We start from the raw sequence: 19,973 nt of genomic DNA on the forward strand, positions 1-19,973 counted from the left end.
TTGTCTTATTCTAAGAATGACAAATAGATTCAACAAGACTTATTTGGATGTAACTTTTTTATGTGATTAATAAAGCATCTTTGGAATTTTTAGACTAATAAGCATAGAAGAGGCTAAATATATCTAGAAGAAGAGATTACCTCCACTTACCATCCCATTCTCTGTCATGACAGGGGGAAACAAACTTCTACAAAAACGATGTCTTGGTTTACTAGTTTAATGTGCGTGGGTTCTTGGATGCAAGTATAAGTAATAAAGGAATAATTAGTATGTCTCCTGGTGGTGGTGAGCTAAGTACAAGTGACAATGAAAGCACAGTGAGTTTGCATGTTGATTCTGTTACTGTAGCAAAGTTTTAAAAGCTTGTGAACTAAATTCACCGTTTGCTTTTATTTATTTTTTTCACCGTTTGCTTTTAAAATTTATTTTTCGGTGTAGATTGACAACTACATGACTTTCAGTGATTCAGCAGAGGTTTCTTTCCGTGTAGGTTTGTACTTGGATGTTTTGGGGACAAATCCTCTTTTACCATATTCAGTAGTTCAGCTTTCAGAGTAGATGAACTCTTAGACTGGACATAAATTTGTCAGATCATTGATTCTAATGATTCTAAGATAGAGTAATCTGTGCAGACTTTCTGAATAGGATGGAGTAGTAAATATTTATGCTTTGTCGGCCATGTAGTGTCTGTCACACCTACTCGGGTCTGCAGATTGTAGCATGAAAGCAGCCATAGACAGTATGTTTGGGGCTATAATCCAATAAAACTTTATGTATAAGACCAGGCTATATTTGAAGGCTGTAGTTTGTCTATCGACCCATGTTCCAAGACATCAGTCTCTGGGTTTTAAGTACTTGGATGTTAAGTTATTGCAACATATATAAACATGAACTTTGGGTAATATTTGAGCACTTGCAGAATGTATGTATCTCATGCCTTGAAGAACTTTTAGATTAAGACCGCATGTCGACATTTTATTCTACATTTTTATTTGCGAATAGATGTCTTCCTGAAAACCTGTTTAAACCAAATGTGGGAATGTCAAGTCTTATTTATTTTAGAGATTCATTCTGTTTGAAAAAAATTTGACTTTAAAATGTATTTAAGAACCTTAGTGTGTTAACTATTTGGAGAGAAGTTGGTCGAGTGAATAGATAACACACATAGATCTTATATATATCATACATGTAATTTGGGAGCCACATTGTTTGTTTTTGCCTGAGCTCTTTGTAGAATTACCTAAATAGGATAGGGTGCGTTTTCAAACCAGACCGCCAAAATGTAGGTTGCCGCCCCTCCCCTTCCTTGGAAAATATCAGTGCTGAGTGCCCACTGAAGTGCAGATGCCGTAACTAAAAATGTTACACAGGCAAGTACTTTTTTCACGTGTAGCTTTCTATTTTGTTTTTATGTAGTATTTCACCAGTCTTGTTGATTCGAACTGGATTTCAGGGTGAGCGTGAAAATTTAGAAAAGAGAATATATTGACCTCTTAAAACCAAAAAGCATCCTGTGGCCTTCAATCTCGTTTCTAGTTCTGGTTAACCTATGTTTGCCGGGGTGACTATGAATGATTCAGCTTATTAATTTGTTAATGGTAAGGATTAGTGATTTTTTTTCTATTTCACAGGACTATTGGGAAATTGTTAGTTATTCTCAAACTCTTGTACTTTGAATATGCTAATACTTCGGGTTTGCTTGAAACCACCTAGCAAATACGTATTTAATTTTCTTTCTCTTAGTGATTGCCTCTCAGTTTTTCTTTTATTAGGACTTTCTGCACTCTACAGTGTTTCCCTACCTACTTAACAGCGAGCAACCTGAGGTCAGAGTCTTCCTCTTATTTCTGTATCCCCAGTGCCTAACACCTTTTAGTGTTTTTGAACTGCTTAAATAAATGCTGCTGCTGCTGCTAAGTCACTTCAGTCGTGTCCGACTCTGTGTGACCCCAGAGACGGCAGCCCACCAGGCTCCCCCGTCCCTGGATTCTCCAGGCAAGAACACTGGAGTGGGTTGCCATTTCCTTCTCCAATGCATGAAAGTGAAAAGTGAAAGTGAAGTCGCTCAGTCCTGTCTGACTTAGCGACTCCATGGACTGCAGCCTTCCAGGCTCCTCCATCCATGTGAGTTGATTGCTAAAAACTTCTAGATAGAAGGCAGTGAAGTCAGTCTGCTATTAGTAGAGACGTTGGGGTTGGAAGGGAGTAATTAGTCCCCATCTGCTCATCAAACAAGAAGTCTACATGTTAAAATTCACCCTTTTTTGTAAGAAAAGCTATTTCGATGATTTCTTAAAAATCCCTTGATTTTTTGTTGTTGCTGTTGTTAGGTACATTCCATTGGTTAGACTCAAATACTCCTTCCAGGAAAACAGCAACCAAAAACCTTGTTCTTTGTCCTGTGAATTTGTCATTAGCTCTTGGCACACTTGGTCTCTAGATGTTTGACAAATGTGAGCAAAATTTCTTACTTCTTAGATGTTTGGGATAATTATTCATCTGTATAGCAAGAGTCCCTTTACGGAGAAATATGTAAAATCATTCTTGCTAATAAGTCTGTTTTATCCCAATGACTTGGGTTAGATGTGGAGAGAGTTTGATGCAGGGGACTGCAGTGGGCTTCCCAGATGGCACAGTGGTAAGGAACCTGCCTGCCGATGCAGGAGACACAAGAGACAAGGGTTTGATCCCTGGTTGGGAAGATCCCTTGGAGGAGGGCATGGAAGTTTACTCTAGTAGTCTTGCCTAGAGAGTCCCATAGACAAAGGAGCCTGGTGGACTATATAGTTCATAGGGTCACAGAGAGTCAGAACTGAAGTGACTTAGCACACACGCAGTGGTACTTTGTGAATGCAGTACTATCTCATTCCATTGCTAGCTAAGCCTTGTAAGCCTTTTCAGCCATTCATGACATTTCTTCCAAAATTCGTGTTGGAAGTCTTCACCCCCAGCAGCCTTCTGAGCTATTCATTTCCTCACTAATTTCCAGCAACTCTGATCATCCTGTCATTCTGTCCTTTGGACAACACCCAAACCATATTTACATGTTTTGTTACAAAGTCATGTTTTCACTTACTTATCTTTCGATATTGTTGACGTTGACAAGTTTCTCGTGAGAGCATCATGAGCTTGCTATTTTTTGTCCTTCAGTTTCCTTGTGGAACACTTAACGCTTTCTTCCAAGTAATGTTTTGTTTTGGCAAATTGAACCCTTTTATTTTGTAGATAAATTTCCTACTTTGACTGCTATAGGCTATTCCTGGTGCAATTTTCCTTCTGTTTTATATGTGCATTCACTGAGAAATGAAAACAAAACTTAAAAATGCTCTTTGATCATATAGGGAGACACTGGCGGTAAGGTAGATGTACTCTTGTTTGAAAGATACACTGTACTCCTTTCTTTGGCTGTACTGTGTGGCTTGTAGGATCTTAGTTCCCTGACCACACACAGATTGTACCTGGGCCCTTGGCAGTGAAAGCACCAAGTCCTAACTCCTGGAACACCAGGGGATTCCCTCACTGTAGCCTTTAAACAGAAAAGCTTCAAGGAGCCTGCTTTAAGACTTGTTGTGAAAGACTTATTAGTTTAATCTCAAAGTTGTGTCCTACTCTTTGCGACCCAGTGGACTGTAGCCTGCCAGGCTCCTCTGTCCATGGAATTCTCTAGGCAAGAATACTGGAGTGGGTTGCCATTTTCTTCTCCAGGGGATCTTCCCGACCCAGGGATCATGCCTGCATCTCCTGCTTGGCAGGCAGATTCTTTACCACTGAGTCACCTGGGAATCGTTGTAGAAGACTAGGTGGACTTTATAGTTTTTCAAATTGCTCTTTAGTAAAGGTTTCATCCTCGCTACTGACTCCTCTGCTGGAGTTGCCCATAGACTAGTAGAGGAGACAGATACTACAGTTCAACATTATGGTATTTAGAACGTGGATTCTGCCTGGAAAAGTTGGAAAAGCTTCCCAGACAAGATGGCATTTAAACTGGGATTTGAAGACTAGTGAAAGAAATCAGAGAAGTCTGAAGGGTGTACAAGATGTATGGAGTGGGGTTGGGTATGGGAAGACTCTTTTTAGAACTAGCTTTATTGAGGTACAGGTTTTATAAATTCACTCAATTTTTAGTTTTGACAAATGTGTGCAGTTATTTAACCTCCTCTTCAGCAGAGGAGAGACAGGAAGGGAAGGGGCTGCTTTGTGCGATTGGAGGGGGTGGGGGAAGAACTCTCCTGCTCTCCCTTCTCTCTGATTCCACTGGGCTGCTTTGCAGTCCCAGGCCTCTGTTCTCTGTTCTCCTGCACTCTGACTTTGGTCTCTTTCCCTTGGTTTTTAGTTCTCCTTTTAGCCCCTCATCACGGCCTGACATGCCTCCCTTTTTCTCTTTTCTCGTCTGTGGGCACCAGGTGCCCTTGATTCTGACGCAGTGTGTCCCTTACCTTCATCTCGCCTCCATCCCTTCCTTCACTCTCTTTAGGTTCCTTTTCCTTTTCTTCCTTTTCTTTTTGCTTTGTTTGAAAAGAAAACAAAAATTCTTTCACGGTACTGTTAATTTTGCATATAAACAGCAGTAAATGTCTGAGTTGATTCCCTCTTGGGAAATCTTGTGTGATCAACTTGCCTTTGATACTTATCCAGGTACTAATTATTCATTTCTGTGAATTTCCTTTTTTGACGTATTTTTCCTTTGTATTCAGAGATGCCTCTTCTCATAGGCTACAGTGCAGAATATTACTACTTATATTTTGTGTTTTTTACTTCTTATGTGCCTTAAACTTGTTCTGTGACGAGACCCAATTCAAATCTCACCTTTTCCTGAAATTTTCCCAAACTTTACCAGGTAGAGATAGTAGTACTCTTCTCTGTAGTTTTATAGTATTTTTTGAATGCCTCTTTTTAGAACTAGCTTTATTGAGGTACAGGTTTTATAAATTCACTCAATTTTTAGTTTTGACAAATGTGTGCAGTTATTTAACCTCCTCTACAGTCATGATATGGAATATTTCCATCACCACAGAAAGTCCCCTCATGCCCCTCTGCACTCCGGCTGCAATTACTGTTTACTTGCCGTCACCACAGTTTTTTCTTTTTTGTAATTTCATATAAGTACAGTCATAGAATCTGTTGTCTTATGAGTCTGACTGCTTTTACTTAACATAATGCTTTTGAGATTTATTCATGTTGTTTAAAGTATCAGCTGAGTACTTGTTATCATATGGATGTACCACAGTCTATCCATTTACCAGTCGATGGCTATTTGGGCTGCTTTCAGCTTTTAGGTTATTGTGAATAAAGATGCTATAGACATTCCTGTATAGTTCTTTTAAATACCTGTTTTCACATTACATTTCACCTGGAGGTAGAGTTGTGAAATGATTGAGAACTTAAGAAAGTCCTGGAGTTAGCTATACTCAACAAACAGGCTTTTTGCCAGCTGTGGTTTTGAGGGGTTTCCCAGGTGGCACCTAGTGGTAAAGAAGCCGCCTGCCAGTGCAGGAGACATTAGAGATGTGGGTTCGATCCTTGGGCCAGGAACAGCCTTTGGAGGAGGGCATGGCAACCCACTCCAGTATTCTTGCCAGTACTCTTGTCTGTCCCCATGGACAGCAGAGTCTGGCAGGCTAGAGTCCATGGGGTACCTTATAGTTGGACATGACTGAAGCAACTTAGCATGCGTGCATGTCGTTTTGAGAATCTTGAAGATTTTCCACCTGTGAAATAGGACTGGATGGTGACTGGAGCAAGCTGGAAAGCACAGGCCAATGTCAAGTGATGGCTCTCAACTCCAGTTCAGGTGATCGTGCTGGGAGTATGTGCCCAGTGTTGTCAGGTCTGTTTTTCCCCCTCAAGAGAGAGGTATTTGGTAACGATACAGAAATTTTATATGAGATTTCCAATTCAAGTTCTGACAGTTAAAATTTAACTTTTTACAGACACTACTGTGTCGGCTGAACAAAATCCATAGTTAGGCATTGATCTATGGCTGTGATTGAGTTTGAAAACTTTGCTTTAAATTTTCAGTTTTTTTGAGAATTCCCCAGTGGTCCAATGGTTAGGTCTCAGTACTTTCACTGTCAACACCCAGGTTCAGTCCCTGGTTGGGGAACTAAGAACCTACAAGCCACACAGCCAAACAAAAATGAACAAAGAAAGAAACAGCTGCAGTTTTTGTCTCTTGTTTTAAATTGTACATAGTCTTAGTAGAGTGACCTTATTAGGCTCTTGTTACCTTGTTTTATACCTTAGCACAATAACTTGCTGGTTTCCCAAACTCCCAAGTTAAAAACTATTAAGTTACTGTAAATGAATTTTCTTCTTTACTCTCCTTGGGGGGACGTAAGAATTATGAGTGTCTAATGGAAGAATGGGACCAGGTTCTGGTTACTCTTTGAATTTCTCTGCTGTTAGCTGCTGATTCTATTCAAAGCTATGTTTTCTCAGCAGTTGGGATAGTCTACCTCCTTTGTTTTGATTTATTCTGAACCTTGTTGAGACAAGTATAGTGTAGATTAAACTGTATGTGTATGTGTGTGTGTTCTTCAGAAACTGTTTAAGGTCTTTTAAGTACAAAGATAAGTTTTGTATAAATCTATTCCCTCCAGTTACTCAGACTCTTTGGTGAAGCCAGTATAAATGACTATAAAAAGAGGTAAAATGTATGTGATTTTTTTGAAGAAAAGAGCAATAATCTCAGAAGAAGCCCTTTTCCTTGTAACTTTTTCTCCAGTTCTTTATTGTGTACAGAGATGACTAGTTTGCAACTTTATGAACTACTTTGTGAACCCAAAGATTGTTTTGCTGATTAAACCGGCATAATGGACATCTCACCCTCACACAGCGGGAGTGAGGGTGTCACATGGCCTGTGCTGCCTGCATATCCTCTATTCACCCTAGATTCAGGCAGCTGGGTTTGTGATAATTAAGTTTGGAATTCAAGTTAGGATTCCATGTTGAATTTAGGTTTGTATATTCAGTAGCAGCCATATCTGAGGAACATCTTATACTAAGGAAGGAATCAGAAAACAAAAAATAGCCACCATTTATTGAGTGTCTGTTTTGTGCCAGGGCTAGATTCTTTACATATTATCATGAATCACAGTATCCCTGGGGAATTCTTGTATTTACAGATAAGACAGGTGAGAATGTGGAACAAAATCCCAGATACTCAGCAGAACTTTTTATCTTGAATCTAGAGTTTGCTTCTCATTTTGTTGTGATTATTTAGTCACTCAGTCATGTTGGACTCCTGTAATTCCATGAACTGTATCTTGCCAGGCTCCTGTGTCCAAGGGATTTTCCAGGCAAGAATATTGGAATGGGTTGCCATTTCCTTCTCCAGGGAATCTTCCCAGGGATTGAACCCACATCTCTTGCTTGGCCAGTAGATTCTTCACTGCTGAGCTACCAGAGAAACCCTTTCAGGAGTAGTGGAGCCAAAGAGGCAGCCACCATTTCTCAGTGTATTCAACTGTATTTACAACCTCTGTAGCCCTTGGGCCATAACCTCTGTACCTGTATAGTCCTGAGCCAGTGGCATATAATAGCCCATTTCACGCTAGGAAGGAATTTGAAGGGAATTTAAAAATTGCCTCTAGTGTATATACATTCATGCTACTTTTGAAAAGCATCAACTCTGAGAAGGGAGTCAGGAGACAATAAACTTTGAGGAAGGGCCCAGATCTCTGATTGCCAGAGCACTGGCGCTGTTAGGGTCGGCCCCAAGTGGGTGTCTCCCTGACAACGCTGCTGCGTGGCTCAGGTGTGCTCTCACACGCACTGCTGTTTTTGTGCTGCTACCTTTAATTGTATTGTTCCTTTTTATGTTTTGTAGATTTTTGCAGAACAGCTCAGAAAGTGAAATGATTCCTTAAAACTCCAGTGTTGAACCTGAATAAAATATTTGTCTTAGTTACAAATGTGTGTGTGTGAAATAGAGAAAGCAAAGGAGAGAGAATAGTGTAACATGCATTAGTCTAGTGCCTGGATTCAGTTGGTTTAAAGAAGTTTTAATCCTGTTCTTTCCTTTATTCTCTCCTCCCTAGACAAAAATTATTTACTATCTTTAAAATTGACTGATATTTGACTGATATTTGAACAGTACTCTTCCTGGAAATTAAAAAAAAAAAATTCAGGAGTGGTTCAAGACTCAAATTAACAAGCTTGTAGAAGCTTGTACAAGATACTTCGGAGCGCATGAAAGATGCTTAATAAATATATATTGAATGACTTCTTTGTAATGTCCTCTTTCTGTATGAAGAATGACACGCCTCTGACTCCTTATCTAGAATGACCTGTGGTCTTAGGAGGTTTCCTATTCATGGAACTCTTGTCTGGATGCTTGTGCTGAGCAAAGCATTACTCTTGACACTGTAGTAGTAGACATGAGATATAATAGTCATTCTTAAAGATTTTACAGTCTCTGATAGAAAAGGCAAGCGTTTGGGAGAAGAAAGAGGAAAAACATAAGCAAAGGCATGAAAAGCCGGAGTCTCACTGCTGGAGATCCTTAGTGAAGTGGGATTGTAACTGAGGACTTGGGGGAGATTGTAAGATTTATTGTTATACTTATTAGAGAGGGGTGGAAGTTGGGGTATTGAAAGATAGTTTCCTTGTATCTGAGTATTTTGAACATTATCCAGGAGATAATGTTCGTTGCTGAAAACTTACCAGCACATTGCTAATATGATGTGGTAGTTTAGGGAGAATAATTTGATAATGGAGCATAAGAAGTGGAGAGAGGGAAAGGTTGGAAGCAAAGAGATCTGTAGGGCAGTTATTGGGACAGTAAATAGAAAATGATAAGGTTCCAAGCAGGGGTTGAGAAAGTGGGAAAGGCAAAGTCAGACAGGTACATGCACCCTCTGTACAAGGTTAAATTGTGGGTATATTTTTAATAAAGAGGCTGACGTCATTTAAAACACAGCAAGTGGGGAGGAGGAAGAGAGTCAAGGCTGAGATCAGTGTCACACGCCTGAACGTCTGATAATGGTGGTACTGTTGACAGAAAAAACCTTTGAGTGGGGAGGTGGCGTGTTGTGTCTGAGGTCATGGGCTGTAAGTGATCCAGGAAAATACCTGGGTCTCAGATAGTAGAGATGGTTCACTGGTGTGTTTAGGATGAAGACACAGATTTGGGATGCCTTTGGAGATGACCTTTGAGACGTTGACGATAGAGACAGTCCGATAGTTTGCACAGAGGCATCCATTTACTTAATGACCTTGGACAACCCATCGTTGGTGAACTTTTTGAATTAGAGTCCGGCGGTTGGACAGAGGGCGAGGGTGCTGATGATGCTGATAACTAACCCTAATCACTCCACCGGGCTGTATTCAGTGGCAGGGTATGGTAGTGTGCTTCGTAATCTGTGAACAGTAGCACCAAATAGAAACTGAGCATTTGTCACGAGCTGTCAAGGGCGGCTGTGGTTAGAAATGCATTCTTTGGTTCTGTCTTTATTCTTATGGTTCAAACAACTTAATTGGCAGGTATTAAGACTGCAGAAAGACCCTAGTATTTAATAGCTGATGGTTTTCAGAAATAAAAACTCTTCCCATTCAACTCACACTGAAAGAAACCTGCCTTCTTAGTCTTTCTTATTGGTTCCGAAAGTGGTTTAAATAAGCTGTCATGTGTTGTCTCTGGTTATCGTTGAGCCAGAGTTTGGGGAGTGACAGGATGAGATGATTGGATGGCGTCACTGACTCAGTGGCTATGAGTCTGAGCAAGCTCTGGGAGATAGGAAAGGCCCAGGAAGCCTGGGGTGCTGCAGTTCATGGGGTTGCAAAGAGTCAGACATGACTTAGCAACTGAACAACAAAGATTTTGGAAAGGAATTCTCTGAGAGGGCTTGTGTCTTTCTCTAAGACAGCATTCCAAGGAGAGATCACTTTTGAGATTTAGTATATTTTCTCAGCTCTTCAGGATTTTCAGGAAAACGTGGTTTTAACTGTTTTACTTAATTAAAGTGTTGCCACCAACCCGATTTACCTCCTTATTTTTAGAATCCTGAGTGTGAGGATAAAAGGAGACTATTGAGCTGCCCAGGGATGAGTTCACAAGGTGTTATGACTGGAGGATCACATCCTGACTGGATTAACATCTGTTTAGGATAACCATCTAGTTTGAAATTTGCTTGCTTGTTTCCCATATGTTGGACTCTAGAGAGCTGCTGTTGAAGGGTAGAAAGGAGTGACAGGTTCATAGGGTTTACACGATGTGATGAAGGGAGAACACAGCCCCCACGTTTTCTATAATGAATCCCTTGCATAGTCAGCCTCTGCGTCCTCAGTGGTTTGGTGACTGGTAAAACAGCTTGATCTAGTAAGCCTCTGCAGGTCTGTTTTGTTCAACTCGTGGTAAGTAGTTTTCTAAAGGAAAAGAATTGTTGAGTGGGGCATTTGAAGTGTAGCAGTTTGGATGGAATGTGTGGCGGTCTTTCCTTCCTCTCCCCCTTCCCTTTCTTTCATCTTGGGGATTAAATCGCAGGGGAAACGATTTATTTAAATTAGGGGTCAGGATGGTTACCACCTACAGAGAGAGAACCCAAGAACTCTGCCACATGAAAGAAATGATGAACATAGCTAGCAGCATTTAGGAACGATCAAAATAAACCATGATATATAAATTATATAACAGTATAAATGTGATGGCCTTTCTTACCACTAAAGTTGTTTAAAAAAATTCTAGTGGGGAATTCGCTGGCAGTCATTAGGACTCTGTGCTGCCACTGCAGGAAGCCCAGGTTCAATCCCTGGTCAGGGAGCAAAGATCCTGTAAGCTGTGTGTGGCAAGTCAGAATAATGATAATCATAAAATTTTGGCTTGTGGTAAAATAAACATTAATTTTACCATTTAAACCACATTGTGTATAATTCAGTGGCATTAAGTGCATTGACAGTTTTGTGTAACCATCACCACTGTTCTGAAATATCTAGAATATTTTCATCACCCCAAACAGAAATTCTTTACCCAGTAAACAATAACTTTCCCGGCCTCTGGTAGCCTCTCTTCTTTCTCTCTCCATGAATTTGCCTTTTCTGGTACTTCATTTAAGTGGAATCGTATAATACTTGTCTCGTGTGTCTGATTTGTCTCACTTAGCATGCTGTTTGCAAAGCTCATCCATGTTGTAGCATGTATCAGAACGGCATTCCTGTTATGACTGAATAATGCGCCACTGTGTGCATCTGTTAATGACCACTGGGATTGTTCTTCCTTTTGGCTCTTGTGAATAATGCTGCTGTGAATATGGGTGTACATGTGTCTGTTTGAGTTCCTGCCTTCGATTTCTTTGGGTATGTATCCAGACGTGGAATTTCCAGATCAGACAGTAATTCTGTGTTTAGCTGTTTGAGGAATCACTGAACTGTTTCTCAGCTGTACTGTTTCACATTCCCATCAGCAGTGCACAGCGTTTCTGATTTTTCCATATCCTCACCAACACTTGTTATTTTCCGTTATTTGGCTGTTAACCATCCTGGATGGGTGTGTCAGATTTTTTTAACATCTATTCTGATGATTCAGGCGTGCTGCTTACCATTGTGAGGAACTGGTTTCTTCAAGATAATAAAAAAGAGCCGTGGCCTAAGTTGGTGCCACATAGAAGGGGACCTCTAGGGACTCTAACCATCATATATACAGTATTGGCCTATTGATAAGGATTTTCATTTAGAAAGCAATTTTTATGTCTCTTGCCTGGAGAAGGAAATGGCAACCCTCTCCCATTATTCTTGCCTGGGAAATCCCGTGAACAGAGGAGCCTGGTGGGCTACTGTCTATGGGGTCGCAAAGAGCTGGATGCAACTTAGTGACTAAACAACAATATTTTTCTCGATGTCAACTTTTTTTTAATATATGGACTCTTAGGAATTAGCTGGAACCCTCAGATTAGGAAGGGGCACAATTTAGGAGCTCTTGGATATGTGTGAGCTGCGTGGGTCACACTAGTCAGCTCTTGGGGTTTGGCTTTTAAAGTTTGGATTAGTGTTGTGAGCAGTCTCGAGAATGAACCTTTACACAAAGTCTTCTGACCTTTCCTGTCATCCTGCTTGACCTTTCACTTTGCCTAATGAACATAGTAAGCCTCAATGTGTATTCAAATGGAAAACCAGAAAAACTTAGGGTAGGGTCTGGTGGGGAGGGCTGTGAAAGCGATTGAAGCTGTGACTGCCTTCAAGTGATACTGGTGCTGCTTATAAATAAATCATTCAGCCCATCTCATTGCTTTAGAGAAGTCAACTCAGTTGTCCAGTCATGTCTGATTCTTTGCGACCCCGTGGACTGCAGCATGCCAGGCTTCCCTGCCCATCACCAATTCCCAGAGCTTGCTCAAACTTATGTCCATTGAGTCAGTGATGCCATCCAACCATCTCATCCTCTGTCGTCCCCTTCTCCTCCTGCCTTCAGTCTTTCCCAGCATCAGAGTCTTTTCCAGTGAGTCAGTTCTTCGCATCAGGTGGCCAAAATATTGGAGCTTCAGCTTCAGCATCAGTCCTTCCAATGAATTTTCAGGACTCATTTCTTTTCGGATTTACTGGTTCGATGATCTTGCAGTCCAAGGGACTCTCAAGAGTCTTCTCCAACACTACAGTTCAAAAGCATCAATTCTTTGGTGCTCAGCTTTCTTTTTGGTCCAACTCACATCCATACATGATTACTGGAAAAAAATCATAGCTTTGACTAGATGGACCTTTGTCGGCAAAGTAATGTCTCTGCTTTTTAATATGCTGTTTATCTTGGTCATAGCTTTTCTTCCAAGGAGCAAGTGTCTTTTAATTTCATGGCTGCAGTCAACATCTGCAGTGATTTTGGAGCCCAAGAAAATAAAGTCTGTCACTGTTTCCGTTGTTTCCCCATCTATTTGCCATGAAGTGATGGGACCAGATGCCATGATCTTAGTGTTTTAAATGTTGAGTTTTAAGCCAGTTTTTTCACTCTTCTCTTTCGCTTTCATCAAGAGGATCTTCACTTCCTCTTCGCTTTCTGCCATAAGGGTGGTGTCATCTGCATATCTGAGGTTATTGATATTTCTCTCGGCAATCTTGATTCTAGCTTGTATTCATCCAGCCTGGTATTTTGCATGATGTACTCTGCATAGAAGTTAAATAAGCAGAGTGACAGTGTAGCCTTGATGTACTTCTTTCCCAATCTGGAACCAGTCCGTTGTTCCATGTCAGGTTCTAACTGTTGCTTCTTGACCTGCATGCAGATTTCTCAGGAGGCAGGTCAGGTGGTCTGGTAGTCCCATCTCTTTAAGAATTTCCCACAGTTTGTTGTGATCCACACAGTCAAAGGCTTTGGTGTAGTCAATAAAACAGAAGTAGATGTTTTTCTGGAACTTTCTTGCTGTTTCGATGATCCAGCAGATGTTGGCAATTTGATCTCTGGTTCCTCTGCCTTTTCTAAATCCAGCTTGAACATCTGGAAGTTCTCCATTCACATACTGTTGGAAGCCTTGTTTGGAGAATTTTGAGCATAACTTTGCTAGCATGTGAGATGAGTGCAATGGTGTGGTAATTGAACATTCTTTGGCATTGTTTTCTTTGGGATTGGAATGAAAGCTGACTTTTTCCAGTCCTGTGGCCACTGCTCAGTTTTCCAAATTTGCTGATATACTGGGTGCAGCACTTTCACAGCATCATCTTTTAGGATGATGCTTTAGAAAAGTAGTTCTCTGTTACTGAAGTATCTTCCTGCACCTAGGAGCTCTTGTTGAGTAGTCTTGAATGAGCCCAAGTACAGAAAATCTATTGGTAAATATTATTTCTGATGGACCACAGTCCTCTCTCTTGAAAGACTCATAAAACTGTACTGGGGACTAGTGAGCTAGAGCTGTGAATGAGGAAGTAATAACTAGGGGAATTAATTTAGCCTTTCCCCTAGCTGTCATTGTTGGGTTTTTGTTTCTTTCTGGCGTAACCACCAGTCCTTGAGGTCAGCTTGAGGGCAGGGTGGAGGATTTTATGATCAAATAAGTTTGAGAAATGAGATCTGCTCTGTTCATCTATTGGTGATTTATAATGCACATTAGAAGCTAGTATCTTAAAGTTTCTAAGAGATTCTGCATAAAGGCAGTGTAACAGCTTTAACGTGATATTTTCCTAACCTCACAACACTTCTGTTGGGTAACCGTTTAAAATTCTTAGGAACAAATATTCCTTAGGTCAGACATGTGGAAATGATCATTAACTTTTTACATGCTTTAATATCAAAAACTTTGAGTAGAATATGGATATTCTTGAGCCCACAGAAGTGTGAAGGCTTCCCCGGAAGCGTGTTACTACACCTTCCTCCCCAGTGTTACCTGGCCATCTAATGTGCCTTCTGTATAGGAGATAGTTCGGGAGCAGTTGTCATTATGGAAGACTCTGTTTAATGGTGACTGCTGTAGAAGCCCCTGTTCTTTTTTTTTTTTTTCTCTTGCAGCTTTGGTCAGGGAGTTTGTCTCTTCTTGGTTGTTTCACAGTAGATGTTTGGAATAGTACCAAGCATTTCTGTGAAATGGGTGCAAAATGCTGGGGATGAGGATAGTTGGTATTGTGAGCTTGAGTCATCAGTTTTAGAGATTGGGTGAGTTTATTGTCACTATAAAGGCCCTGCTGCCTGGGGTAGAATTGACCCACATCTCATCCTGTTTGCTGCCACCTAATGGCACCCCACTCCAGTACTCTTGCCTGGAAAATCCCATGGATGGAGGAGCCTGGTGGGCTGTAGTCCATGGGGTCGCTGAGTCGGACACAACTGAGCGACTTCACTTTCACTTTTCACTTTCATGTATTGGAGAAGGCAATGGCAACCCACTCCAGTGTTCTTGCTTGGAGAATCCCAGGGACGGGGGAGCCTGGTGGGCTGCCGTCTATGGGGTCACACGGAGTCGGACATGACTGAAGTGACTTAGCTTAGCTTAAGAGACTAGGAGGAGCAACTGAAGACCTTTTCCCCAGGAGAACAAGCTCCATTCTCTGCATAGTGGATACCCTGTCTTTGGGAATTGGTGTCTTGAAAATATACAGCCTTGTTGCTAACAGCTGTCACAGATGTTGAGTTTCTGAGCTGGACTAGCTGTGGGAGAAAATAATGCATTGGCAAAATATACGTATTGATAATAATCACCTTTCAGATCTATTTCATTACTACATCTTAATTTAATATATCATTTAAATCTCATAACATCTCTATTACATAGTTAAGAGAGAATAATTGTAATTCCTCAGTCTGGGAGATGAGAAATAGCAACTTATTCTAATTCATAAGGCTGTTTAGTTTTTTTTTAATTCAAATATAGTTAATGTGTAGTACTGTATTAGTTTCAAGTGTACAGCAAAGAGATTCAGTTATACACACATATGTATGTATATACACATACACACATATATATGTATTCTTTTTGAGGTTTGTTTCCCTTATAGGTTATTACGAATACTGAGCATGGTTCCCCATGCTCTTCAGTAGGTCCTTGTTGGTTATATACTTTATATATAATAGTGTATATGTTAATCCCAGACACCTAATTCATCTCCCCCACCTCCCTTTGATGACCAAAAGTCTGCTTTCTATGTCTGTGAGTTCATTTCTGTTTTGTAAATAAGCTTATTTGTATAATTTCTTTAGATTCCAGAAATAAGCTATATCATACGGTTTTTCTTTCTCTATCTGGGACACTTCACTTAATATGATAATCTCTAAGTCTATTGATGCTGCTGCAGATGTCAGCATTCCGTTATTTTTTATGGCTGAGTAGTATTCCATTGTATACCACATCTTTATCCCTTCCTCTTGTAAGTGGATGTTTAGGTTGCCTTCATGTCTTGACTACTGTAAATAGTGAAGCAGTGAATGTTGTGGTACATGTATATTTCAAATCAGAGTTTTCTCCAGATACATGCCCAAGAATGGGATTATAGGATCATATGATTACTCCGTTTTTAGTTTTTTAAGGAATCTCCATGCTATTCACCATAGTGTTTACACCAGTTTACATTCCCACCAGCAATATATGAGAATTCCTTTTTCCCCATAACCTCTTTGGTATTTATTGTCTGTAGATTTTTTTAATGATGCTCATTCTGACTGCCATACAGTGATACTTAATTGTAGTTTTGATATGCATTTCTTTAATAATTAGTGACATTGAGCATCTTTCATGTGCATCTTGGCTAGCTGTATGTTTTCTGTGGAGAAGTGTCCATTTAGATCTTCTGCCTATATTTTGATTGGGTTGTTTGTTTTTTGTTATTAAGCTGTATGAGCTGTTTGTATATTTTGGAAATTAATCCTTTGTTGATAGTGTTGTTTCCAAATGTTTTCTCCCAGTTCCTCGGTTGTCTTTTTTTGTTTATGGTTCCCTTTGCTGTGCAAAAGCTTTTAAATTTAGCTGTGTGTGTGCCCTCAGTTGTTCGGTTGTGTTCAAGTCTTTGTGACCCCATGGACTGTAGCCTGCCAGGCTCCTCTGTCCATGGGATTTCCCAGACAGGAATACTGGACTGGGTTGCCATTTCCTTTTCTAGGGGATCTTCCCAATCCAAGTATCAAACCAGAGGCTCTTCTTCAGCTCCTCCATCGACAGGCAGATTCTATTTTTGTTTTTATTTCCATTACTCTAGGAGATGAATCGCCCCAAAAATCACTGTGATTTATTTCAGAGTGTTCTGCTTATGTTTTCTCTAGGGAGTTTATAATATCTGGCCTTAACATTTAGGTCTTTAATCCATTTTGAGTGGATTATTTTATTTTGTATATGGTGTTAGAGAATGTGCTAATTTCATTCTTTTGCATGAAGTGTACAGTTTTCACAGCACCACGTAGAGACTGTCTTTTCCTCATTGTATGTCCTTGCCTCCTTGGTCACAGAGTGACTGACCGTGAGTGTGTGGGTCTGTTTCTGGGCCTTCTGCCCTGGTCCGTTGATCTGTGTGTCTGTTTTTTGTGTCAGTGCCATCCTGTTCTGATTACTGTGACTTTAAAGTAGTCTAAAGAGTTTGGTTCCTCCAGCTCCATTCTTCTTTCTCAAGATTATTTTGGCAACTCAGGGTCTTTTAATCTTACAGATTAAAAAAATTTTTTTTTGTTCCAGTTCTGTGAATTTGATAGGGATTTCTTTGAATTCTGTAGATTGCCTTTGGTAGTATGGTCGTTTAAATAATATTGATTTTTGTAGTCCAAGAACATGGTATATCTTTTTCATCTGTGTCATCTTCAGTTTCTTTCATTAACATTTTATAGTTTTTGGAGTACCGGTGTTTTGTCTCCTTAGGTAGGCTTATTCCTAGGTATTTAATTCTTTCTGACATGATTGTAAATGGGATTGTTTCCTTAATTTCTCTTTCTGATATTTCTTTGTTAGTAATCAGAAATGGAACAGATTTCTGTATATTAATTTTGTATTCAGCGACTTTACCAAATTCATGGATGAGCTCCAGTAGTTTTCTACTACTAGATTGCTGGGAGAAATATCAACAGCCTCAGATATGCAGATGATACCACCCTTATGGCAGAAAGTGAAGAGGAACTAAAGAGCCTCTTGATGAAGGTGAAAGAGGAGAGTGAAAAAGCTGGCTTAAAACTCAGCATTCAGAAAACTAAGATCGTGGTATCTGGTCCCATCACTTCATGGCAAATAGTAGATGGGGAAACAATGGACAGATTTTATTTTCTTGGGCTCTAAAATCACTGCAGATGGTGACTGCAGCCATGAAATTAAAAGAAACTTGCTCCTTGGAAGAAAAGCTATTACAAACCTATACAGCATAATAAAAGCAAAGACATTACTCAGCTGACAAAAGTCCATCTAGTCAAAGCTATGGTTTTTCCAGTAGTCATGTATGGATGTGAGAGATGGACCAAAAAGAAAGTTGAGCACCGAAGAATTGATGTTTTTGAACTGTGGTGTTGGAGTAGACTCTTGAGAAGTCCCTTGGACTGCAAGGAGATCAAACCAGTCAATCCTAAAGGAAGTCAGTCCTAAATACTCATTGGAAGGACTGATGCTGAAGATCCAATACTTTGGCCACCTGATGCAAAGAACTGAGTCATTGGAAAAGACCCTGATGCTGGGGAAGATGGAAGGCAGGAGGAGAAGGGGACAACAGAGGATGAGATGGTTGGATGGCATCACTGACTCAATGGACATGAGTTTGAGCAAGCTCTGGGGTTGGTGATGGACAGGGAAGCCTGGCGTGCTGCAGTCCATGGGGTGGCAAAGAGTTGGATACGGCTGAGCGACTGAACAACAGCAGCAGCAGTGCAGCCTTTAAGAGTGAAATTGCTGTTTCCCTGGGAAGCTTCTACAGTTAAGCTCTGCTGGCCTTCAAAGCTAAATGCTCTAGAAGCTCCTCTACCTGGTGCCAGATCCCAAGGCTGGGGTCCCTGATGTGGGGCTTAGAACTCCCACTCCTGTGGGGGAATCTCTGTAATGTAATCATTCTCCCGTGTGTGGTTGGCCAATCTCAGGGATATGGAATTTGATTATATTGCAAGTCTGCTCCTTGTACTGATCTCATTGTGGTTTCCTGTCTTTATGTCTTTAGCTGTTGAGGATCTTTTCTGGTAGGTTTCAGTCTTCTTCAACAGTGTTTGTTCTGCAGATTGTTGTGATTTTGGTGTGCCTATGAGAGATGGTGAATTTAGGTTCCTTCTACTCTGACATCTTGGTCACTCTCCTATTTAATTATGGAATCAAAACTGGAATCCAAGCCTCTTGTCTCCCAAACAAGTGCTCTTTTTGCTAATGCATTGACAAGTTTGTTCTACTGCCATGTGTTTAAAATAACATTTTAAATGAATATTTGTATTCGTATGGAAGTTTTATAGCTTCCCTGGTGGCTCAGATGGTAAAAGAGCCCAACAAATGGTGGCTCAGATGGTTAAAAGAAAAGGGGGGGGGATTTTTATGGCTTAGAAAATTTGGTAGCAGGAATAATATTACTTACTTTCTAGAGATGAAGAAAATGAAATTTAGAAAGATTGACCTACCCAATATTGTAGAGTTTTCAAGTGAGAACTGTGACTGGAACTTAGCCTTTGTAGTCCAATGTTTCCCTGATAAACCACGCTCTTGGTACATGGTGTCTGTAGTAAATGCCAAACCACGCTGTTGGTACATAGTGTTTATAGTAGATGCCAGTAAATATATCTTGATGAGAACTGAACATCTTCTTGAGCCTTTAACCCTGTTGCTAGAAAGGGTAACTTCCAGGTTTTAGAAGAGTATCAAACTTTTCTCCCAGACCTAGCTTATAGACCAGGATTAGATGGTAAAGAATTTGCCTGCAATGCAGGAGACCTAGGTTTGATCCCTGGATCAGGAAGATTCCCCGAGAAGGGGTGGCAACCCACTCCAGTATTCTTGCCTGGAGAATTCCATGGACAGAGGAGCCAGGCGGGCTGCAGTTCATGGGGTCACAAAAGAGTTGGACACGGCTGAGCAGCTAACACACACAGCACTAACCAGTCCACTTTGTTGAATGCATCGCTTGAGTGCTTTGTGTTTTTTGGGGAGGGGGATCTAAGTAATAGATCTGGAAGAGACAGCTGACCTTGTTTCACACAGGAGTCAGGGGAAGAGTTAGGACTGAGATTGCATATCAGCAGTAGGTTCAAGGCATGAAGCCATATAAAGGGCATTTGGGCCAGAACTAGCCTTTGGCATGAGCAGGCATCGGTCCATTTAAACTGTAGCACTGGATTGAGATGCGTAGTTCATGCTGTTTCTAGGCCCAGGTTGAGCACTTGAAGGTATTTCCTAGGCTAGAACAGTGCCCTGGGAATGACAGCCAGCTAGAGAGAAGAGCCCATCAAAGATCTCAGAAATGCAGATGATAATTCAATTTAAGTACTAATCCAACTGAGTAGAATAGTTATTGAGTCCTTGTTGACTCTCACTTATTTGTTCAGCAAGAGGTCTCTGAAGTTGGTATTTACCACTGTAAACCTCTAGGCCAGAGAATGTATTAACTACAGAGGGCAGCATAGCTTAAAT

The 19,973-nt window shown here is 40.6% G+C and overlaps 1 protein-coding gene across 5 annotated transcripts in view; it reads left to right on the forward strand.

Annotated features, from left to right (window-relative positions):
• Positions 1-19,973, forward strand: part of CREBRF (CREB3 regulatory factor) — a 61,520-nt gene that overhangs the window by 2,337 nt on the left and 39,210 nt on the right. The gene's annotated exons all lie outside the window — the stretch shown is intronic.

This window comes from Bubalus kerabau, chromosome 18 (genome assembly GCF_029407905.1).
Source record: "Bubalus kerabau isolate K-KA32 ecotype Philippines breed swamp buffalo chromosome 18, PCC_UOA_SB_1v2, whole genome shotgun sequence".
Classification (NCBI taxonomy): Eukaryota; Metazoa; Chordata; class Mammalia; order Artiodactyla; family Bovidae; genus Bubalus; species Bubalus kerabau.